The sequence below is a fragment of the Cupressus sempervirens genome, chromosome 10 (assembly GCF_028749045.1).
Source record: "Cupressus sempervirens isolate cs-2001-9-10 chromosome 10, ASM2874904v1, whole genome shotgun sequence".
Classification (NCBI taxonomy): domain Eukaryota; kingdom Viridiplantae; phylum Streptophyta; class Pinopsida; order Cupressales; family Cupressaceae; genus Cupressus; species Cupressus sempervirens.
This window is the reverse complement of record NC_143127.1, coordinates 420,898,106-420,924,092: the sequence shown is the minus strand read 5'-3', so window position 1 is coordinate 420,924,092 and position 25,987 is coordinate 420,898,106. Positions and strand designations below refer to the sequence as shown.

Below are 25,987 nucleotides of genomic sequence, written 5' to 3'. Positions count from 1 at the left end.
ATGCCAGAGGAAAGTGTTAAGAAAAAATTGGAATTTATGCTCAATCACATGAAACTCTCTATAGACTTTGTGGCAAAGCATTCACACCTTTTTTCAATGATTTTGGACAAGTTAATCAGGCCCAGGCTTTTAGTTTTGCAAACTATAGAAGCAATAAATGGAGCAGGGCAGGTTAATTCGAATCAGCTTTTTTCAATGTTGATGCTATCCAAGGCCAAGTTTGTTGCCCAAATCATTCAAGTGCATTCTAGATCTGGTGCTCTGTGGACTGTCTATAAAAATGCAATGTCTCAAAAGCTCGTAGATAAATAGAATATAAGTTTCTTAGCAATTCATGTGTTTGGATTTTTCAAGCCCGTATGATTAGGCTAGTGCATCCAATGTGAAACGATGATGATACTAACCTTGTTCTTTTTGAGAGCACCGATAGGTGGAAAAAATCTTGCTTCACAAACACTTATCCACAAATTGGGATTGTAATTGCACTAGTAATAAAGGTATGCTTCTTCCATTCTACCCAAAAATTCCATTATAACAACAGATATTGTGTTTTTCACAATTCATCTGAGTTCTTTTGAATTCACAGACTACTATCCCTGGATTGGAATTGTAATTGCACTGCTAATCTACGCTCATTCTTTTGAATTTCCTACTTCTATTGATAAATTAGGACTGTAACTGCACTGTTAATCAAGGTATGCTTCTGCCATACTACCAAAAATTTCTATTATAATTCAAGTTATTGTGCTTTTCACAAATCATATGAATTCTTTTGGATTACGAACTATTGCCCATGAATTGGGATTTCAACTACAATGCTAATCAATTTGCTTCTTCCATTGTACCAAAAAATTCTATTTTAATATTAGTTATTGCATTTTTCACAATTCATCCTATTGAAGCAATAAGGAACATATGCTACTTGCATTTGATTTTGCGAAATGTTATTTTTGACCACCTGAATAGGGAAACTATTTGATCATCATGGGACATCCCATAGAACAAAACTTATGCTAGTTGTACTTGGCTTTCTTGATTCCACTCTTAAGTAAAGTAACTCACTTTGTAGTAAGTAGATGATAAGAAAAGTTGTCATAAGGTTCACTCTCCTACTTAGTTTTTTTGTATCCTTATTTACTAGCAAATACATTGAATAATGCTTCTGGATTGAATAGTGTCTGCAATTTTTTTTTATACAATCTTTTTTTTTATCTTCCTCTTGATGATGGATCACAGAGTGTAATCTAAAAAATTACTACGGTATGTTGTAAACATAGTTTAATTCAGAACCATTATTCAATATAAGCATGAACTTTAGAAATCTAATGAAATTAAGCAAATGCATTGGTATACACTTTTGCCTTGACTCCTCGATCAGCTTAGTATATAATAAGGTAATGTACAAAATAATTTAAACAATCCTTTGGCAATGTTGTGTTAGGGTGTATTAGTAACAACAATGTGCATCTAGCTTGGAGTCATAGACTGTAGCTAAGGATAACTCATGTACCTAATGTTGTGCCCCCTGCCCAATTGATATTGCTCCTAAACTCATCACTTTACTTGCCATTAAACTAAATCTTTAATATAGAATAATTGTATAACCTAAAGCATAATGGATTTAACCCTTAGTCACTAGGAAATCGGGATGGAGATAAGATGAGTATGCCAATTTTTTGGTATGAAGACCCCATACAGCTGATTCTTGATTATTCTTATTTTAATGTTCTTGGGATCTTCCAGATTTTTTCTTGAAAATAACAATTTTAACTTAAGTTGGAGTATGCATTTCATTTACAAAGATAACTTCTATAAAATATTATTAATTTTGATGCATATATGAGATAATTCTGGTTTAGATATTACATTAATATGAATTAATAATCATTAAATAGTAAGAATATATGATAACAACTACTCTAACGAGTCTTATAATTAAATATCAAAAGGTTTTCGTGGTAACATATAAATTCATATGAGCATCACACATCTCTATAACAAAGTTTCTCAATAGCATTAATAATTTTTCCAAGGGAAATTTCTACTGTAATCATATCAAGAATTTGTTGGAAATATTTTCTAAACATAAATCTCAAGGATGGTTGTCTTTGTATTGTGAGAACATGGGCGAATTCTCTGTTCATCCATCTCTATGTGGAAGTAAAAATTTTAAGGCCCAGGATAAATTGGCAATGCCTTTGCTTGATAGAATCTGGTTTATAATAGAAATTTCTAGTTATCACTGGATTTAATAACTCTTCCATGATATGTTTCAGGACAAGCTATAGAATCTTGTCAGTACCTCGTCAGGCTACATTGAATCACTCCTCACAAAGTAAAGAAGTGAGTGGAGGCATTGCAAGATCTATAGGTATTGATATGTTTAGATTGTGATTTTCTGTGTAAATATATTCATGCAAAGGGATTTATGATTTTTGTGCTGCCAATAAAGGGTAAACATAAGGAGATAGAGACCAATTTTTTTGAAGAAAAATCTGCGTTGGAGGCCAAGTATCAAAAGCTTTATGAACCTTTTTACAAGAAGGTATCTATGTTTAGTGTTTTTTTGGGTGTTCAAAATTGAAAGCTTCATATAATCTCTTGATCTCTTGCTTTTCTAAGCAATTACTGAATTTTCAGCACTGTTGTATATTGTTATCTTTATCAAAAAACTTAGTCCAATAGATTGAAACTTGCTTACTCATAGGAGTTTGCACACATGTAGTTGATATATAAAATGAGAGTCAAGTAATTTTCATATTATGAGATTTTACTTGATGCTGTTGTCTTCTTGCTATGTACATTAAACCATTTAAAACTTAAATAGGTTTATTCTAATGGATTGGAACCTACAAATTTGTATATATTTATTTAGATAATTTGTTGATATTAAGCTACCACAAAGGTTGATAATTTAAGTCAGGTGCTTCGTACTCATTACATAAATTGTACCAGATGTTGCTATCTACTTCTACTTTATTCTTATTAGTTACAGTTTTGGGGTCAGGTGGCACATGATTCATTATAGATCGACTTGCCTGGAACACAATATCTAGCATCCCCTATGCAGCATTTCCTTGTCATATTATTGATTGTCTTTCTGCTCTAGGATTCCTATATGATCTAATCTATTGTATCTTTGATTTTTTGAGATGCTATTTTTTCATTATTATTGCATTTTTTGTTCGCATAATTCATAACAGAGATTTTCCTAAATAGCAATATCTTGTTTCGCTTGTGCAGTTTCCTCAGCATTCTCTAGAATTTATTTTTATCCTATGATTCCCACGTAACCTTATCTATTTTGTTTCATAATGTCTTTCCTTCTTATAACCTAGATTTCATCACCAACTAAATATGTTATGCATTCCCACAAATATTGTGAGATGCGAGTCTTCTTCGTTTACATTGGAGGTGAGTTTTTAGTGTTGAGCATAAAATATCTCAGAATAAGAACAAGAAAATGGAAGAATAGATGATGTCTAATCAAGTGCAAATAGGATAATATCATAATAGAAAATGCTTTTTGGTTCTATGACATGAAATCCTTAAAGCATAAATGGAACTTTTACAATCCTTTAGGAGCAACGTGATCTGTAATAAACTATATTTTATTCAAATCTTTCTCTTGGATAATTATATCTAGGTAAGAAATTAAAGAGACAAAATAACTACTTCAGTTTACAATTCTCAGTACAAAATTTTGTAAAAGATGTTTAGCTCTTAGGGTAAAAACTTTTTTATTCTACTCGACACTCCGTAATCTATATTCCTGAAATGAAATATTCCATTGTAGTGATATGACATTGTGAATGGAGTAGTAGATGTTGAAGATGATAAAAAAGAGGTGGAAGATTCAAAGAAAGATGATGCTGGTATGCAATAATTGTTTCGAATTCAAGGTTCATTTGATTTGTGATATTTGGTGGGAAGTGCTTATTGTGATATCTTTGTCATTATGGCAGAAAAGGGCATTCCTAAATTTTGGCTGACTGCCATGAAGAAAAATGATGTTTTGGCAATGCAAGTAGGATGTTTCTCCTTTTCCTTGTATCCAATACTCACTTTGGCTATACCAAGAAATATTACCTATCTTCAAAATGCAGTGAATTTATTGACTTTTTTTTAATAATAAATAGATTACAGAATGTGATGAAGGTGTCTTGAAGTTTTTGGAGGATATACAATGTTCTCGCCTTGACAGTGACAAGGGTAAGAAAGGTTTCAAGTTGGGGTTCTTTTTCAATGAGAATTCTTATTTTAAGAATTCTGTGGTAAGTACTCACATTTTAGTGCCCTTGGAACACTTTTAATGTCTATTTTATCTTTCAATTTCTTAATATATTCATTACTTTCCTAAGCTATCATATTTCCTTTGTGAAATGCAGTTAACAAAGATATATTACATGGAAGATGAAAATGAACCTATCCTAGATAGTTTAGTAGGGTAAGTCTAATGTAAATATCTCCTTTTGCTAATTAGATTATGTGAATTTCTTCATTCATGTAGTGATGTTATTTCACACATAGAACTAAAATTGATTGGTTACTCGGTAAGAACCTAACTTGAAAGGTCATGAAGAAGAAGCCTAAGAAGGGAGTGAAGAATGCAAAACCAATGAAAAATTGAGCAATGCCCCAAGTTTATTCAATTTCTTTGATCCACCCAAGGTTCCTGAAGATGATGATGTTGATGATGATGTTGTGAGTAATGATGAGAAAACTTTTTATTATCGTTGTAGTCTTTAGTTCTCAAAGAATACACTTTTTGGCATCCTGTATTTGTGTTCTAATAAATTTATGGGGTGGTTTACAGGCTAAGGAATTACAAGATATGATGGAGCAAGACTATGAGATTGGGTTTGTTCTTGATCCATTGCAAACTGTTTGGGTTTATGTACCTTCTGGGTAACGGGTATCATTGATTTTATGTATTTTTTGTAGATCAACAATTAAGGATAAACTCATCCCTCATGCAGTTTCTTGGTTCATTGGGGAAGCAGGTGATGATGATGAATGTATATCTGAAGATGATGACGATGCTGATGAAGATGATGATGGGAGTGAGGAAGAGGATGAAGATCACGAAGGGGAAAAAAATGGCCATAAAAGTGCTTAGACAATTTTCTTGATTATGTCATGCTCAGAAATTTATGCTTGTTCCTCAAAATTTGGCATGAAATTAAACATTTATTTATCTTTGCGGCAATGTAGCAGTGTGGATTTAAAATCCAGCCTAGATTCTAGGTAAGCATTTGTTAAGGGTTTGGCAGTTTCCAAGTCTGGGTTGGTATTTATTATGGGGTTTACTTTTTAGAAGATTATGATTAGGAATAGGATTAATTTAGAGTCAATTTTTTGGTGGATGGGTTTAATAGCAGCCATTTGAGTACAAATAGTAGTATAGAGTCTACAGACATCAGCAACAAGCAATTGAGTGCAAATTCAAATTTATAGGTGCTGATATTGAAGTATATTTCTAGGTATGTTCATAGATAGTTCCTTCATATCATGCATTTTTGTTCATAGATAGTTCCTTCATATCATGCATTTTTGCCAGCGTCTTTCTTTAGATGGAAACTGTTGTTGAACAAAGAGATGATGTTATGTGTAGGAGTGTTGACTACTTCTTTTTTAATCTAATGAAAATCATGTTTCAAAATTTTGTTAATTATAGGATTAGATTGTATTGAATTAAGTTAGCTTTCCTCCAAGCCTTAACTTAGGATGAATTCAACATTGATATTTCTCCAAGTCTTCACAATATTTGCATTATAGCTATCTGAGTAGCAAATATCTTTCTTGTGAATAACTTGGCAAGACAAATGTTTTTCTTTTTCCAAATAATGGGAAAACATTGGGTTAGTGTTAAGTTAGGGGAAGAAAATTGGTCAGGGTTAGGTTAAGGGAAAAATTTAAAAAACAACTGGTGCAAAAATTATTGAAGTCCAAAAACCGTAATTTTTTAATGAAAAAATAATCAGAGGTTGCTAGAAAATCAAAGTTTTCCTGATTTACTCATAATTTTCCACTCTAAAAACATTAATAACAATCCACATCTTGCAAGTTATTCCAATCTCAACAACTACTAGCTATCATCAGTTTGATAGGCCGGGTGCAAACCCTTCTTTCTTTCCTATTGCATTAAAAATTTGTTATGATCTACGTCTGATCGCAGTTGTGCTAATTGAATGTTGCTGTTGATAAACTTTAGGCATTAGTAAGAAAACTATTATAGTGCTTGCTATTTCACACATGGAAGGTATTTGGATGATATCATGTAGAATTTTGTTGTATCGCAACCACACTAATAGCAGGTTGTAGGAGTATTATGTGTACGTTTTTATGAGGAAACACAAGGGATATAAGGCAATGCAATTTTATTTTTATTGTGGTTCCAAATTAATTAATTATACATTTTGTAATATAATTAAGTACAATTTCAAATTAATTCTACAATCAGCACTAAGTTGCAGCACAATTGCAACCCCCTGCCCCAACTATACAACATTCCCATGGCATTCATATATTCATATAGTATATCTGCTAACACCGATTATGGTTTTTGTTTTCTTGGTTTGTGAGGTTTTGATGTATAAATCTATGTGGGATTTGATGAGAAATAGCTAGGATTTTTCCAAGCTCGGTAAGAATATAAAGTCATGAATGACCAGGCATTGAACAGTGCAGTTCGTTGCTGTACATGGATTTGATGTGATGTTTTGATCGTAGGCTCTTCTATCTCTCCTTTTTGCATACATACAAATCAATGATAAAGAGAAGCCACGGGGCTACACAATGGAAGCTTTTGTTAAGTTGGGGGAATGGAATGGGAATTAAAAGTCATTAAATTTTGATTGAATGTGTTATAACTTATACCGCCACCTAGTTTTTCCCTTCATTCATTCATTTATGATTCAAGAGTGGATATATATTTTGTCTTTTGTTGTGCCCTTGTGATCTATGTTTCTACAGTGATCTTTTTCAGTGGAGAAGGAAGAAAGGGAAAAGGAAAAGGAAGGGTCTTGTATACACTATGTAGTAGAAGTGATTTACATACAATACTTTCGTCGCCAGCAGGAGCAGCAGGAGGCTAGGTCAGTCAGTAGTAGTGGTAGTAGTAGTAACAGTACTAACTATACCATGCTATACTATGCAGAGGCAGACTATGATTCCACATTTTACATGCATGTCTACCAAGCTAATGGAAACAACATCCAACAATAGTTCTCTATCATTTATGCTTTGATAGATGTCTATAACCCATTTCAAAGGTTCCATTTTGGCATAGACAAGAGATGTTGGTAAAGCACATATATTTAACTCATTTTCTCTGATATAAATATACACGCGCATATGTGCATGCATGTGTGTGTGTGTGTATGTGTGTAGATATATTCAACAAATCAATATGCATATCCTGCAATATTGGCTTGCCATTAGATGACATTTCATGGAGGCATTCAATAAAATAGTTCAAACGCCTTACCTATGATTCCACATTTTGCATGCATGTCTACCAGGGCAGTTGCAACTTAAACAAATATATTCTTTCAATATATCTATTTTGTGCATATCCAGCAACCATGGCTTTTGATGACCACATTATATTCAGGCATCCTGTCAAACAGTTCACATGACTTATCTATGCTTCCATTTTCCAAGCATGTCTCCCAAGGCAAATGCTACTACTTCATCTACACTGTCTGACAAAATCCTTTATGCTTTTATGGATGCCTATAGCTTATCCCAAAGCTCTCATTCAGCAGTTATGAGATGATCAATCAAGAGGAAATAGTTGAGAGCTTAGAGTGACACAATTTTTAGATGATCATATGAAATGAAATGGGCGTGTGAGTAGAAAGATGGAGCTGGCAGGTATAAAGATTTCAGAACCCTTGCCAACATCCTCCTTGTCAGTGCCAAAACAAGAGTTTCGGAACAAGGCATGAACATTTCTCAAAGCATACACAAGGCATGTGATCTTTTTGATTTGATGGCTGAAAGAAATTTTATCTCAAGGCTTACAATGATTTTGGAATATAATAGATTTAACAAAAAGCCTCTAGACACATTCAAAGACAAATTCCACAACCTTTAGTAGTATATTGGATGCTTGTGTTGAAGGGGGAGCATTGGAATAGATCGACATCTATTCTTAATGGGAGAATTGTCCAAATAGGGATAGATGCAGCTATAACTGGAAAGTCACTCATGCTATTTCAAGACAACTAATGCCAAACCATAGTGACAATAATACCCAGTGTACAGATGTAAAATGCTAATAATTCCCAGCACTCATTGTCTTTCTGACCACAGTAGAAATAGTAATGGAAGATATTAAATATATTTCCAAAAATGCAAATACCAATTCCACTATACCTTTGCAATGGACACAAAAATAGCACAATTGAATCCTCTTCTCACAGTAAATATAGTTTGAGAAGACCCCAAGAACTATTGTAATGGCTAGAAAGCTAGGTCTTTCAGGGCTAAATTGATACAGGTCATTTTAATTTTTGGAAATGATGTAATAGTCCTGCTCACCAAATTCTTCAACATTAGAGGGAGTAGCCAATCAAGCCTCAAAATTTTGTTCTCAAAAGTATGATGGCTAGCTCTACTTATTCTATCAAATTTCATGCAAGACTTGTACTGAGCTTTGTCTTTTGGGCATTGAAAGATATAGATGTTCATTACTTAAGCAAATGGAATGCAATTATAATCCCTGCTAAAGGCTACATAAATAATTTTTAATCAATGACTTCAAAAGCTACATTTAATTTGGGCATACAACAAGCTTATGTAATTATTAGTTATTACATTTTCTCTATTGTTTCTAATTGAAAAAATGCAAAGAGAATAAGATGAGAAGACAGTAGATTATCAAGAGAGCTACAAATATATTTGTTGTTTTACAATGAGCAGAACAAGTTGCAGAAGACATAAGGGAGTCAAAATACAAAAACAGTAGAACAACTACAATATTAATCTTGTATATATTGCAGTCAAAATTTTTAAGTAGTAGAACAACTACAATACTAATCTTGTATATATTGTTTTAGTTCAGTACTATTTTGGTGTTTGCAAGTGGGGTTTGGATCGATAGTTTGCAGCACCTCATTTTCCCACTGTAGGAAGCTACATTGCAGGTGATGGATATCAATGAGGAAACCAGTTTGGCACGCAAGCGCACTTTCATGGACTTTCTAGACCAAGATGTAAATTTCTTCTTTTCTCTCCTCTCATTTCATCTCATCAGCCTTTTAAAAGATATACCAGTCAAATGTACTATGGTAGAAATGTCAAAACAAAATAGATGTCTATGGTAGGGCTCATGAAATGTTAAGCAAATCTGCTCTCTTCTCATTCGGTTCTTGCTCAAGTTCGAGATCCCACAAATAGTATGTCTGCTGATCTTAGCTCATTTTCAAACAAAAATTCTGTTAACATGTTAAACTTATTTTTAATCAGCTTATTCACGAGCTCATAAGACATAGGTGATATTTCTTCCTCCCTTTTTCCATATAGCCGACAAGTCTAATTGTAATTGTTTACAATGTACATACATCATCATCCTCATATATAATTAGAGACATTATCATTTTTATGCAAGATCTCACAATGTCTAGATGATGTTTCCCAATTTTTCTTAAGAAACATTGAAACAATTGTCGAATCATCTTTTCAGAGTCGAGATCCAACATGGGAGTAAACAATCTAGTTTTTTCCATGAGTTCTAAGATCTTCACCTTCTTCCTAAAACTAAGGCCCTTGACATCGTGTAGCCCACATAGACTATCCACAATCAGCTGTAAAACCCCATTTAGTATGTTATCATTTTAAAGTGTGACCGGTGCCGTAATTTTGATACTTTAGTGAGGCAAAAGGTGGCTGTTGGTCTTACTCATTCGCTCAGATGCTTCATTAACCTATGTTGTACTAAGGCGACCATTGAAGGCAACAAGATCCAAATTAAGAACCTCCAATTAGTCTGATTTGCCTTAGATAAACAAGACTCCAGCTCTTTGAATTTTTTAAGGACACCATCCATACATTGTATAGACTCCAATTGCCATCCTGTAATGTACAACCTGCTTCCTATTGCCTTTTTCTTTTGTGAATCCCTTAGCTACTCATGGTTGGAAGTTTCATTAAATTCTTTTGAGAACATTGGAGTTTTTAGACCTTCCATTTCCTCAATTATGCTTCAAACTGAATGTCCTTTCAAAATTTCATTTACTGAGCTATGACAATAATGTACTTTTAAAAATTGATCAGATCCACTTTTTTACTCCAGCAGGTGCCCTGACTTATTGATAGAGGAATTATTGTTATCATATTAAACAACCCAAACTATGCCCAACATTTGACAACATCAATGCCAAGTTTGCACTTGCCCAATTTACAGTCGGAGAGCGATTTATGTAAACACAGATAATATTGGAGCAATTGCTCGTGGTTCCAACCCCACTATTGCAGATAGCTTGCATTTAACTTAGTTGAAAGTGAATCAAGGATCCAAATTAACTATGCAAAATTTAAAGACGTTCTCCTTATTCAATGTTTTCATATGCCTCATAACAGATACAAATTGCATTAATAAATTCCTTCTATAGCAGTTCGCGTTTGCTCTCCAGAAATTTTAATTGAGTGTTTATTCCAATATATATATTCTCAAGAAATTTTGTGCACCTGTCATACCTTCGTTAAATATCTTTGATTATATTCCTTCCGTTAAATCATGAGGATGTTGTGGCAATTGCAATTTTTTGAATTGTCTGACACTGGTGAAATGGCAACATTCCTCCTTAATACGTACGTTTTTCAATGCCTCAAATTTTCACTTCTTCATTTCGTTACCAACACATCAGTGACTAAAAGTATATGCCAGAATAGGTGTTTGGCCTTGTTATTATTTTTGTTTACTGTTGCTCTGAAAGCCCAAAATTTATCTTTTTCTACCAACCATTATATATTGGTAAGTAAAAATAAAAAAACTTGTATGGAAAATTTATAAGTTTAACAGTTGGGTCATAAGGTAGACAAATAGTAAAAAGAATATCTATTCCACAGGGAAACTTGATGCTATAGATATTTCTTCAAAATTCAGTAGCAGGTGGAGACATTACTGGAGAACTGAGATTCACTGAGGAGATCATCATCAATTTTTTGTTTCTCTGCTAATTACTCTCTCTAGATTGGAGTGCTCATTACGGTTGTAGATTCTCTACAAAGAAAGGCTGCTCAATTAAGTGTTGCACTATCCATTGGAAGCTTACTCAGAATTGACGAAATCTTCAGAATATAGTGGAAATTTAGGACAGTCAAATACTCTAGTTTGTTGCTTATGCTAGCTGTCGTTTTCTTTTAACACCAATCTTCTCAGTCATGTCTAGAAGATTGGAACGTAACAGTCTGAAAAAATTATTAGCTTCCTCCACACAAAAAGAACACAATTGTTTACATGTTATCCTTTGAACGTTTTATAATGAGATGTGATTCAGATATACACAAGTTTCCATGGCAAGTGTTTTCTTCACCACTATGAATTGTAGAATATCTTCACATTGTCACTTGCTCGAGTAAGTCCTGAAAAATATTCTCAAACAATTGTTCACAATTTACTTCTTTAAAGCCTCCAGTACACAGAGGTTCTTCACAACTTTTAAAGTGCCCAAGATGCTTCTTTCAACACAATAGACCATAAATTCTAAGAAGAAGACTCGCAGAAAAATCATATATTGTCTTCATCAATTTAAAGTATTAATATCAATAAACACACCCCTCCTACATGCATTAAGAAGAACATCCATAGTTCGTTACTAGTTCGATAGCTGCGAAAACACTAATAGTTACTTAGAATGCTATTCAAAAAAACCAATGAACTTCAATAACAATTTTAAAATTGTGATCTTTGTGAATGCCTTCAAATACTCCTCATTGCTCGATTAAATTCTGGTGTAGATTTTTGGAAAGGACTCATAGTTTTAAACAACCCGGTTGTATCATTGTTTTCTCAATTCTGTTGAAATGTCAAAACAAAATAGATGTCTATTTTTCTATTATCTATAAGACTACAACATATATACCTCTTTTTCTCTTGAGTTAGTTTCTCTGCAAGAAGGGATTGCCTCATTTAAATTCTACATTCAATGGTTCCTCTATTTCTCTACTTAGACTGATAAAATTTGGTTATCTTTTGTTGAGTGTGTTTGCAAAGCAGTTTTCTCTATTTTTTGTAGTATCTTTGGAATAATTCTCTATAGATATACATGTTCTCATCTTAGTAATCTTTAGGAAGAGCACTCCATGTTCCTTATATTGGGATAATAATGATAATTTAATTATTGATGCTTCTTTTACATAATCTTATTTGATAGGATGTTATAAAGGAACACATATGAGCATATACAGAGTTTCTATTCTTGGTTGTTTACATAATTTAGAGTATCTGTTCCTTTTGTGCTAAATGTTTTATTGTTTGTCAATTTAGAACTTTCTCCACATTGTGGTCTTGTGTTTGTTATTAATAGATTTATCTTTATTCCATCTCCAAAGTATTTTTTGGGGTTAGTAGAGAGTATACCCCATTTTTTTGGGGTTAGAAGGTATCATCTCCATTTTCAAGATCGAGAATTTTCCCTTCATGTTTTTATTACTTGCATATATTTTTCATGTGCATTTGGGTTCCATAAAAATGTTGTTTTAGCCCATTTGAACTTCCTATCTGAGCTCATGCACTTGTGATTGTTGTCCACTATGGTCCATGCAGCCATTATCAAACATTGATTTATTTTCTATCTAGTTGGAGGCATTGTCCTAGGTTACTATAGTGTTGTAGAGGATAAAAGTGCATACTTAGCACTTCTTTCAACTTCTTTTATACAACCTTCAGCCATTTCTTATATGTAAAAAAGAACATCAACTCATGCGGCTCCTCTTGTTAGTGTCAACCATGAGGAAGATGATATTGAGGATAATTTAACACAACTAGCTCGCAGGTAGCTTATCTGTGGATGGCTAGTTCTTATAGAAATGTGATTGTTGATTTAAATAAGTGGTAATTTAGTATTTTTGAAAGTGTCTGCAGAAGCTTTGCCAAGATGTTTCTTACACATGCCATGGGTTTGTGTAATTTTTAAATAATATAGTTACTCATCAAATTCTTTCAACTAGTTCCTTTCATCTATTAAATCCATGTACTATGATTTGACAGGCTTGTCTAGAGAAAAATCAAAAGAGAAATAACAGTATTTTATGCATTGTAGGTCAAGATCCAGTGCACAAGCTCATCAGAGAGTTGATAACACTGAAAAGAATTAGTGAACAGGTCGACTCCCATTGATACCTCCACCACCAGGACTTTAAAATATTGATACTCAGGGCCAGCAAACTGAGTAGACAATGGTTTTCCTCAGTGCTGATGCTTACGAGTCACCGACTGTTGTAACTCCACCAACAGCTAGCACATTTAATGATAAATACACACATTCACCACCAGTATCAACCATGCACTTAAAATATTTAAAATATTGATACTCACGACCAACAAACTGAGCAGACAATGGATTTCCTTAGTGTTGATGCTTACGAGTCACAACCTACTATAACTCCACCAATAGATAGCACAGTCAATGAGAAACACACACATTCAAACTCCAGATAAAATGACTCGATAATAGCAGAGTCATGTAGTTACTAGATCTCTCATGGCTTGGGTGACAAGTAGCTTGAAAATAGATGTTAAATTTGGAACTAAGAATTTAAGATGTTTTGTGTGCTTAACATTTTTTAATCATTTAATTCACACATTTTCCCTTTAGGAAAAATAGTCTCGATGATTACTAAAAGTCAGGATGACCATGAGAGAGAGAGAGAGAGAGAGAGAGAGAGAGAGAGAGAGAGAGAGAGAGAGATCATCAGAGTGTGATCCGAAACGTTGATGCAAAAACATCTACACAATCAAAGTGAGAAGCAACTTCAAATGATCTCATGGATTGTGGAGATCTGCTTGCTCTAATTTATAAAAGTTAAAAATCTTACACTTTAATAAAATAACTCTTTTTGTCAATAAAAGTGATCAGTTGTAATTTAGAATCAAAGCCATATTGGTTATTCTTGATTCTATAATAAATTTTTATTTTCATTTACCATGCAATTAATCATAATTAATGGTGATACTTTTATTTACATATAATATTCTCATTGAATCCATTTCTGAGTTCTCATTTTATTTTTTATTTAGAGATCAACATTGGAATTTGGTACTAGAAGTAGCATTATCTTTATTCCAAGAATGAACTCGATGTTTAGTTTTAATCAAGGTAAATTTTCTTTTCATTAAAACTGATTGATTTGTATTTCAGGTAAAGTTCAAGAACAACTTGCACTAAAACTTTTGAATCTTCGGCCATGTGGGTTCTAGCCCACACATCATAACAAGTTAGGCAATGAGTTTGTGCTTTTCACAAATTATGACCCAGAAGATCGGCTTGGTGGGTGGGAGAATTCTAGATAAAAGTCATTTTCATGTCAAATAACTTTATTTGGCTGCTTAGTATTTAACTTAGGATTTTCATTTATAGTTTTAAAATTGTTAGCAAATGGTATGCAATGATGTAAATGATTTATGTTCTTTTGCTCAAAAGTCCAAGAACTTGAATCAAAAATTTGAAACTACAAAGATGTAGGTTTCCATCTAGATTTTACAACAAAATAGGTATAAAATCTTAGTATTCTCAAATGATGATCCAGAAGAAATTCTTGGTAGGTGGGAGGCTTGTGGTAAAATTTGAAACTACAAAGATGTAGGTTTCCATCCAGATTTTACAACAAAATAGGTATAAAATCTTAGTATTCTCAAATGATGATCCAGAAGAAATTCTTGGTAGGTGGGAGGCTTGTGGTAAAAGTTGCTTTAAGGAGCTTCCTTTTGCTGGTCAATATTTATCTGGTGGTAGACTTCTTATTTGTAAAATGCAATGAGGTAACTTCTATACATGGCTGTTGTTCTCAAGTTTAAATCTTTCCCCTTGTGGAGATGCTTTGGGGCTGCATCATACTTTGACAAACTCAATTTTTTGTCACTGATTGAAGGTTAATATTTTGCTTAAAATATAGTTTGGGCTTGGATGTTTCCAGTTAAAAAACAACTAAAATATGAATAGCAAAGGAAATATATATGATCTACTACCCTTTGGTAAAGATAAATTGATCATGCATGTAAACTATTTTCTTATTTTATAAAATGGTGAATCTAGCTTGTCAAGGTCTATAAACTCTTTCTTATGATTTTCTTTTTTTCCACCATTCCAAATTTTTGCAAGTTCTTCATTCACCATTGTTTTCATTGGTAGTTTATGATCTGATGCCAATTTTGTCACAGGCTGGTGGATTTGGTTATCAGCAGTAGCTTGTCCCTAGTATTAGGCCAGGAAATGCACCTATTCCAAATTTCTATCTCCCTTTGGTTCAGCCACAACAAGGACAACGATCTAACGTTAGGCGGTCTGGAGCTGCACCCATTCAACAACAACAACAACAGCAACAGATGCCACTTATACCTCAATAGGCAAAGCACACTTTATCTGTATTTTTTAATTGTTGTACATCAATCTTGGTTCTCAACTATCTTCCTTACATGTTCAATTCGTCATTGTACAGTTCAATTGCTATAATGCTTTTCTTTATTTTGTACGTCAAGCGATTGCTATTATTAACATTTCTCCTATTTTTGAAATGTTCTAGAATGCAGATTTGAGCCTTCAAATGAAAGTTTTATTCTTCATGACCTAAATGATGGGGTTCTTTTAAAACCACCATTAGACTTCATAAAAATGGGACAAATATATAAACATAGAGGCGTCGAAAGTATCTCCTTCTGGTTGCCTTAGGCTCCTCATGGATATGCTTCTCTAGGATGCATTGCAAGAAAATCTCCCCCAAAACCAGGTGACTTCAAATCATTGCGTTGTATTTGCAATGATTTAGTAATTGAAGCTCAGTTCCCTAATAATAGTATTTGGGACTTAACTTAAATTAAATAGAAAAGAGAAGACTTTAGCATACTGATGCTAGATAGTGAGGTATAATCTGTTGATCACTTTTGTAGAAGGATAATTGAGATTTTTTAAATTTTTTTTTGGAATCTGACCATGTGAGGCAATTTATAGGCTGGTACATTCCTTGTAAGAATAGGAATAAAAAAGCCACCAAGAAGGTTTGCCCTAAGACTGGCTGATCAGACCAATTCCCATGAACTAGATGACTTGGTGATTGATGCCCAAGTACAAAGGATTTCAACAACACTTTTTGATGATTTTGGGGGTCTGGTAAGCATTTCATGGGTAGGAATCTTGCGATGTGACACTTTTCTTGCATGTACTCTTCACTTTTCATTTGTCCATGCAGATGGTTCCATTGTTGAACATTTATTTCACTGGCATCATGTCTAGTTTACATGGAAGACTCCATCACTTAAATTCAACAGTAAATTTCTCATGAGTGACAAGGTCATACAATGAAAAGCATGACTTTTGGGAACCTCTCATTGAACCTGTGGATGGATTTTTGGGGTATGATTATATCTATCAAGAAAGAAAAAATTATTTAATCATCTTGCTTGCATCTCCTTAGAAGCCTTTTTCACCTTGAGCTATCATTTCTACCATTAGAGGACTATGTTCCCTGCTGTTTACCAATGAAATAAATGGTTTTCATTTTAGTTTTGAATATTGCTTTCTTGCCTTCATAGTGCAGATTCTAAGGAGTTCCTTAAAAATTCATAGAATGAATTGTAGAAAAATATCAAACAACACCATATTTGTAAAATATGGGAAGTACATGCTCTCCTAAGATAAACTATAGCTACAAATTCTTGACTATAAAGAAAGAGTACTCAAACAATGGTGGTTCTGTCTATTGCATTTTGAAAAGAAGAGATTTATTTTTGGGAACTAGGGTTATAGGCTAGAAAACAAGTATAATGTTATTTTGTATTTGGACATTTAGAGTGGCTCTTAGACATTATCAAATAGAAGGGTTGAAACTGATCATATCTACGTTAGATTGGATCATGCTTTGTTTCTCCTGAATGGTTAATGTCTAATGCGTGCTCTCTTTTATCTCTCTCATTGACTTTGACAACTTTCCCATTGTTTTCTAGTTGGAGATCTTGGGAAGGTCATCCCTTTCCACTTTGAAAAGATGTAGCTGAAGCTCCCTGATCAAAGAAATAGGTTAAAGGTAGCCGAAGCATCAATATTGATGATACTGCAATGTATAGATTAGTCAAGAAACTTAGCTTTGTGAAACCCGGCATGAAGAAATGGAATAAATCATCCTTTGATCACATTTTTTGGGAATAAGGATTCTCTTTTGAATGTGCTAAAAAATGTTCAAAGCTCCATCCAATCCAATGGTTATAATGATTAGATCAAAGACCAGAAGGATAGTCTCCTTGCTTATTTACTTAACATTATTCAAAGGAGGAGGAATTCTGGAAGCAGGGGTCATGAGCTGTCTGGTTGTAGTGTGTGGATTAAAATACCATGTTTTTTCATCTCTCTACCTTCATAGAGCTTCTAACAAGATATCAAAAAACTTTAAGAATGGTCAGTTATTGGATAAAGAGGGATAAATTATTGTGGTGGCTTGTGACTTCTCTAATCTTTTTTTGGAGGAAGGTTTTCAAGATGTTGTTGTGAGAAGAGCTTTCTTAATTTTATTCCTAAGCTTGTTGATGATGACTGGAATAGAATATTGGTTGCTATCCCCATGGAAAATGAGATTAAGAGAGTTGTTTTCTCCTTTGAAGGTGACAAATCTTCTGGCCTCAATCACTTTCTCTTGTTGTTATCATGCTTAGGAATGTTTTAGACATGATTAAGGAATTCTTTGGTAGTCGACATGTCCTGAAAGAGCATAATTCCATATTACTATACTTATTCCAAAAACCTTGGGTCTTAATTCCTTTAACAAGTTGTCTTATAAGTCTTTGTAATTTAGTTTTAAAAATCTTTTTGAAAGTTCTAAGTTTCCAAGAGGTCCCCCAAGAGATCATGTTGGCCCAACAATCTTGTTTTATTTCAGGTCACCAAATTTTGGATTCTATTGCTATTGTCCATGAGAATATTCACTCTCTTGGATGTAATAAGAAGTCTAGTCTTTTTCTCATTTTTTTACGTCTCTGTAATGCTAAGGAGAATAATAAATTGTTGTTGCTTCTTTTCTTCCATTTTCCATTGTTAATCACTGGTGCAAGTTAATCTCTACTATATATATATATAGACTTTTGAGCCAACCAATAATTTTGTATAATGCATTTTTATAGAGAAACATCCTACAACCATCAAATAAAACTGGCTTTAATAACAGTCCTTTAACATTAGTACCTAAAGATAATGTAATGAATGATGATCACTCTCTATGTAGAAGAAAAAAATCATAACAAGGAATACACCCCATAGAAATCAGAAAATAGGCCTATTACAACTCAAGATATTATGCACAGAGAAGCTGAGAGGAGACAAAACTAGTAGCCAAACAAGCTAAGGTATAACAAATTACAGACAAGGTGTGATGTTGACCGCAAGATGGCATTGTATAAACTCTCAACTGTTGTTATTTTTGCCTTAGATGCTTTACCATGGTATTGTGATGATTATATAGCTTCTTGTAAGTTACATTAAAAGAATATTATATCTGAATATTCTGTTTTTGAACCGTGTTCTTTTCAGTTTAAAGTCACTGAACTTTTGGTAAAGCCAATTTTGGAAGGCAAAACTTGTAGAATGCATGGATCATAGCTTGTGCCATTGATTATTTGCTAATGATTTATTTCAGCTATTAAAGCCACATTTTCCATCTTCAATGAGTATTTATTTATTACTGTGAGTATTATGATGAATGTAATATGGCATTATAAATAGTCTAAACTGTTGTAATTGTAGCCTCAGATGCCTTACCATGGTATTGTGATGATTATATAACTTCTTGTAAGTTAGCTTCATCCTATTACATTAAAAGAATATTATATCCCAAGACTCTATTTTAAAACTGTGTTCTTTTCCATTTATAGTCATTGAATTGTTGGTAAGACATTTTTGAATGTCAAAACTTGTAGAATGCATGGATCCTACTATATGCCATTGATTATTAGATAATGATTTACTTCAGCTAATAAAGCCACATTTTTTTATCTTCAATGAGCATTCATTTAGTAGCAGAAGCAACTAGTGTTTAAGAAAAGGTTGCAAGTCTCTTTTTGTTGAAAGCTTAGCATGAATATAAAACTAAAAACTAAAAATTACATGAATACTTCTCATTCTTTTGTCACTATTGTTCTACAGCTCAGCAGGAGTTGCTTGAACAAACAAAAAGGGCAAACAATTGGTTGAAGTTAAATGCTGATGATGAAAAATTCACAGCTTTTTTTAACAGGTATATTCCTTACTAATGACTAGTTTGTTCATTTGAATAATTTTAATTGGGGTTGGCTTGGTACACACTACTTTTAAAAAGATTTTTAATACTGCATTTTTTCTTGATGCTAGAAAATGAATATCATGTACTTGTGATTTTCATGTTTGTGTAGGTTGAGGTCATTAGAACTGGAAAAGATAGAGTGGCAAAATAATCTACTTGCACAACATATAGAGAGTAAGTTTTTGGTCTTTTAAATTTTTTTTGTAACTATTAAGCTTAGTCTTGGTATTATGATATATTTCAGATGCATCTAATTGTTGTACGTAAGGCAGAGATTTACTTATGTGAAAAAACCTTCCATTATGTTTTTATTGCCAAATTTGGAGCTCAAAAATGAGGTGAAGAGACTTCAGTCATTGCTATCTGAAAGGTTGATGCAAAAATATTTATACAAACGGCAAGTTGCAAATATCTCATGGATTGTGGAAATCTACTTTTTCTTAAATAGCCATGTTTTCAACAGATACTGTTTGATGAGAAGATGACTTCATTCTCTGTGATTTAGAAGAAGACCCTATTTCAAAAGCATAGAGAAGAAGAGGAGTCTAAGAAAAAGGTACATATCATTGACTTTGAGATTTAGTCATGAACGATTTATTTTTTCTTGATTATATAATCTCCTTGTTAAGCTATCTTGTATGATTTGTTCTTGTGATGCAAAGAGCAAATGAAGAAGCAGCTCGCTTGTATGAAGGGTTTGTAGAATCTTTCAAGGAAGATGATGTACCTAGTGGCAAAGCATTTGTACGGGGAGGAACTATCAATCCTTATGATCGATCAAAGGCTGGAGCTAAAGGTTTGTGTGAATATGTACTCAGGTCTTTTGTTGCCCAATTGGTCTATTTCCACCTTGTTAACAAAGGGGTTTTTCTATTTATTTCATAATAACAGGCGTGTCATCCAAAGATGGGGCTTCTGGTTCAAAGAAAGGAAGTAGGTATTTGCATAGATACTGGATTATTGCTAATGCTTGGCATGCATTTCTCAGAAAACAATAGGCTCTTACAACTAATAAGGGTTCATTGAAGTTCGAACATGTACTCCCACATGGGGCAGCTTGCTACACTTGCACTGCTAATCATTCCTAACTTTTGAGCTATCTAACTAAACTTTAAGATTGAAAGAGGAGATGCAATTTTTCTTTGGAATAGGAAAATTTCAAATTTGTCATCATTCTAGTCCTTTTTCTTGGGCATTGTTTCCCTTATCATGTTCAAAACATCGATATGCTTTTTTTTTAATTATCTACATAACAATCAGCTAGTTAATCTTGGATTTCTTAGAAGCAAACATTTCTTCCTCAGATTGGGTTTTCATCATTTATGCTGATATTAGTGCAAGAAGTTGGTCAAGCTGGTGCAATCTACAACTATGATGGCTTATTACTGTCTGATGACCAGACCTCTATAAATCACCTTGGAATGTTGTAGTTATCCTTATTGGACATCATCTTCTATGATACCATTTTGATTTAGTGATATAGAAATCCAAGATTTAATCTACTTATCACTAGATATATATATATGTTATATAGATAAATCTATAGGTACAACAGGTCTCGTGATGAACTCTAAACTAAATACATGCTAAAGCTATTGGGCTCTATTGGTTGCACAATTGAGAAGAACTCCTATTTACTAGCCTAAGGTATTGTAAAGGGATAGAAATATGAGACCCTCCAATGGCAGTATAGGTCATTATGAGTAGGTTTTACATGTCAAGCTATAACTTTTCTTATACAATAGAAGTATAATGGATTTATAAAGGATATGGTTCTACACTTTTGGAGTGTTGTCATTCTGTATATATATTTGAAATATCCCTTGAAAGTTACTTTTTTGGCACAATAACTAAATCCAATATTTTTAATGGATTGCAGGTGTTGGGGTCCTAGCTCTGGGCCTTCTGATCAGGAAAATGTTGAGAGCATAAACTATAATGTATTAGTGTGTATTATACGCATAGTGAATAATAAAGGAGGCAATTGAACCCTCCTTGAGGCTCACACTTGTTGAGGTCCACTTTAGCAATGGCCCTTCTGTGAAATTGCTATCAAAAACCTTTCTAATGAGATAATGTGTTATGAGCTCTTCGTCAGTGGGATGGAATGTGAATCTAAGAAGCAGTTGTGCATCACCCATATCATGACTATAACTAAAGTTAAGAGCCTCTATTATTGAATTCTCTTCCCTATCACCCATATTCATTTCCTTTGCTATTCATGCTTCACATGGGAGTCTTTTTATATGATGATTTATTGTCAATCATGTCCATTCACTACCAAACAATTCATATTCTACAAATTCGAGATGCTAGAATTTTTGTGGATGTGCAAGCCATGGGAACATACTGTAGGGAGGATGACGAACTTATTCTCAACTGTCAGACTCAGGAAAGTGATACAAATTGTAGAATCTTAGCATATGGTTGTTCAAATTTTGTATCCCCTAAATGATTTCCTTTTAGTGTATAACTTGTTATGCATAGTTGCCAAGTTTTCTTATTGTATTAGGCATATTAATGAAGAAGCATATTACTTACTGTTGGTGTTTATGACAGTTTGATTAGTTACTGTCGATGTTTTTCAGGCATTCTATAAAATAATTCACATCCCTACGTATGATATGACATTTTGCACACATCTTGCACTCTCTCATCTGGCTGATGATGGATTACCGAGAGTGATCTGAAACGATGATGCTAAAAAACACACACAATCAAATCCAAAATGAACTTGCATTACAAATGGATTGTGGAAATCTGATATTGTTAATTTGGCATGCATGTCTTCCAGGACAATCACAACTTAAACACATAAATATATGTGTTTAAGTTGTGATTGTCCTGGAAGACATGCATGCCAAATTAACAATATCAGATTTCCACAATCCATTTGTAATGCAAGTTCATTTTGGATTTGATTGTGTATTTTTTTTAGCATCATCGTTTCAGATCACTCTTCGTAATCCATCATCAGCCAGATGAGAGAGTGCAAGATGCATGCAAAATGTCATATCATATGTAGGGATGTGAACTGTTTTATAGAATGCTTGAAAAAAAATTTACACCCAGGCATTGGTAGAAATTTCTACCTTTATTGGTCAAAATTTCTACCTTCATTGGTCAAAATTTTCAGCATTCATTGGTCAAAATTTCTACCTTCATTGGTCAAAATTTTCTACCTTCATTGGTCAAAATTTCTACCTTTATTGGTCAAAATTTTCTACCTTCATTGGTCGAAATGTCTACCTTCATTGGTCAAAATTTTCTACCTTCATTGGTCAAAATTTTGACCAAGTCCTGGCAGAACTTGCACCATGGCTATGGAAGTTTTTCAACCAACGTATTGGTCAAAATTTCAATCGAAATTTTTTTGACCAATGGGTTGGTCAAATTTGGTTGACGTTTGGTCAAAAATTGGGTCAAAATTTTGACCAATAATGGTCGAAAAATGGTCTCAAATGTACTAGTGGCTGATTACAAATCTATATTTTAGTCCTCCATTTTTCTTGGCTTTCACACATTTTAGTTCTAATAGCTTAATCACCCTTCAAGCATTCATACCCTTAAGCCTTCTTGCTTAACATGTCATTATAGACTCTTCACTTAAGTCACTTGACGAAGCAATACCCCTTGACTCCTTTTCTTCCTTAGGTTCTTGCACATGAAAACCCTTGCTTCTAACCAGCCATCCATATAAATAGAGAATTAAGATCTGTTGGTGTAAATAAGTATTTACTATTTACACTTTACTTAAGTTTACTTAGGTCAATGCATTATTTTATTATTTATTTAGATGAGACACTTAGGATTTTGTGTACTCTCATGAGTTGTCATGTTGACAACACAAAAGTATGCAACTCTAATTCAGCACATGGTGTCTACAACATTGGAGTTTGCATCATTCACTAAGTTTTCATGTAGACAGCATAGTTATTCGCACTCCCTTTTTAGCACATGTTGTCTACAACATAAATTTGCATGCTACACCACTGTAGGCTTATCCTCTCATCATCACACTAAATTTTGTGCTTAATGGAGGATAACCCATATCTAGTGGACATGTGTCTAGTTGTATGACTTATCATGTTGCTGACTTCTATGCATTCTAGAAGCTCTCCAGAGGCCTTTATATACAAGCACTCCTAGTGCACTTTCATATGGCATATTGAATGAATATATTGTTATTATGATCATACTCTCTCTTTGATCTACAATTGTGTCATTCTTGTTACTTAATATGCATCTTGTGTATTTATGTTTTATGAGAGGAATTCAAGATAAGATAACATACTAGGAATAATAATTGATGGAGAAAGAGTTTCATTGTTAGCTATGTGATTGGCTTAATATATGTGTATTTATAACATGTGTCAATAGAGAATTGATGGTAGTACTTGTATACCATTTTGGAAGTTGGACTAATTTCCTTGCTAGAGATAAGTTAAGATGATAAAATTAATGGATACATGATAAATGGACTTATGGTCTTATCCTTGTATGTTGATGGGTATATGGAACTCAATGTTGGATAAACCATGTTGTGATTTTTTTCTTTATTTATTATAAATGATAGAGATGGACTATGATACTGAAAGGATAACTAAGAAAATGTTGTTATGTTATCTTTTTGATTGTTTACTATTCTTGACATTATTTGTGTAACACGATTCCATTACTCGTCTAAGTTTTACTTGTTTAGACTATCTCATTGCTGGGCTAAGTATCTTTCATGTCAAGAAAGATTTTGAGTAAGCTTAATAGCTTCATGATAGGGTGGGAAAGCACTCTTACAATATTCTCGCCCTTGTGTTCTTAGACAGGTTTTGGAGCTCAATTCAACCTAGTTGTCATGGTTAGACTATCTGGTATCTTGTATCTGGTATTGGTAATCTAGTAATGAAATTCTGGTTTCTTTTAAACTTGAGTATATATGAATATGTATCATTTTAATTAAAGTTAATGATAGTTAATCGAATAATGTTGACTAGTCAATGTTCAAAAGACTTTGACTCTCATTGATTCGTGGAGATTGTTGATGTGGCATTTATTTTGCAGGGGAGGTCCTTACAAGTTTATTTGAGGGAAATTGAAGCTATTGACATGATTTTCCCATCCTTTTCAATGAGTTTGTTTAGATTAGTTTTGCAATAAGGCTTTAGACATTGTGAGAATTTTAGTTATAAATAAGCAAGATTACTGGTGGCTGAGAAAATAGAAAGAGGTATGTACTTTTACTTACTGTTCAAGGCTTGGAGCTATTAATATTCCTTGAAATATCTTGATGGATAATGTTTGCAGGTTTTGGTTGAGGAATTTTAAAGAAGTGTACTTAGGGAGAGTTTAAGAATAGTCATTCGGAGGCTTTAAGCTTTGATCTCAAAGGTTTATTTTATGTTTGAAGAAGATTATGGTTATAATGGATAAAACAATCATTCTCAGAAAAACTTTGAAGAAGATTATGATTATAATACATGTTTGGTGTTAGTATAATACATTAGGAATTGATCTTATGGAAGAACAATCATTCTGAGGAAAGGCAAAGATGCTGATTTAAAAGTTCATTGAGAACTAAATTTTTTTAAAATATTGTAACGTAAAAAATCTATTAAAAATGTGGAGTTGTTGATTTGAAAGTTTATTAAGACCCAATTTTTACAAAAATATTCTAATATCAAAAATCAATTAGGACTGTGGACTGGTGTCTTGTGTTTTACAATGTTATTACTAAGAATTGTCACTGCTATCGTTATTTTACTATTGAAATGATAATTTCAAGTTTGACAATCCTAATTTTAAGTCCCTAAGCATAGTGTTATGAAGGTGCATTTTAAAGTTCATGAGGTTTAAACTCTGTGTAGGTTCTGTAATTTCTATTAAAGTCCTGGAATGTAATTTATGGCCAGTTTGGCTTTTTAAGAATTTTCTCTTGACACCATCTTGATATTTGAATTTGATAGGGGCCTAGTTGCTTGCAGCCTTTGTTCGGTTCTTATATTCATATTTTTGGCTTGATTTGTACAAGATCCAGAGAGTATGAGTATGAAACATCTACTGAGACAAACCTCCTTAGAGAGAAGAAACAAACACTTCTCCAACTTCCATAAGATATTATTATTTGGGGGAGGAGGCATTTGGGTCTGCTAAAAACATGGTTTCCAGCCCTCTTGATAGAAGAGGTCTAAAAGCTCTCATCCCACAATGTCTTCTATCTCTGCTTGTTTTCCTTGCATTTTTAGATTCTCTGTAATCCTTGTTATGTTTTCTCATCATTTTTTGCTTGTTTATGTATTTTTGGATGGCACTTGCAGATAAAACCTTGGACAAGAGTGATGGATTCAGAAGCCATAGAGACAATGCCCTCAAAGAGAATAGAAATATTGCCAAACAATCATCTTTAGCTTTGAGATTGAAAGAATATGTGAGTATTATGGAGCTTGAATATGAAAGGAAAGCTAGAATTGATGTTGAATCTGCAAGAGAGCAAGAGATGAAATGA

The 25,987-nt window shown here is 33.2% G+C and overlaps 1 pseudogene; it reads left to right on the top strand.

The window, feature by feature from the left end:
* Positions 1-25,987, top strand: LOC149534498 (nucleosome assembly protein 1;4-like; annotated as a pseudogene).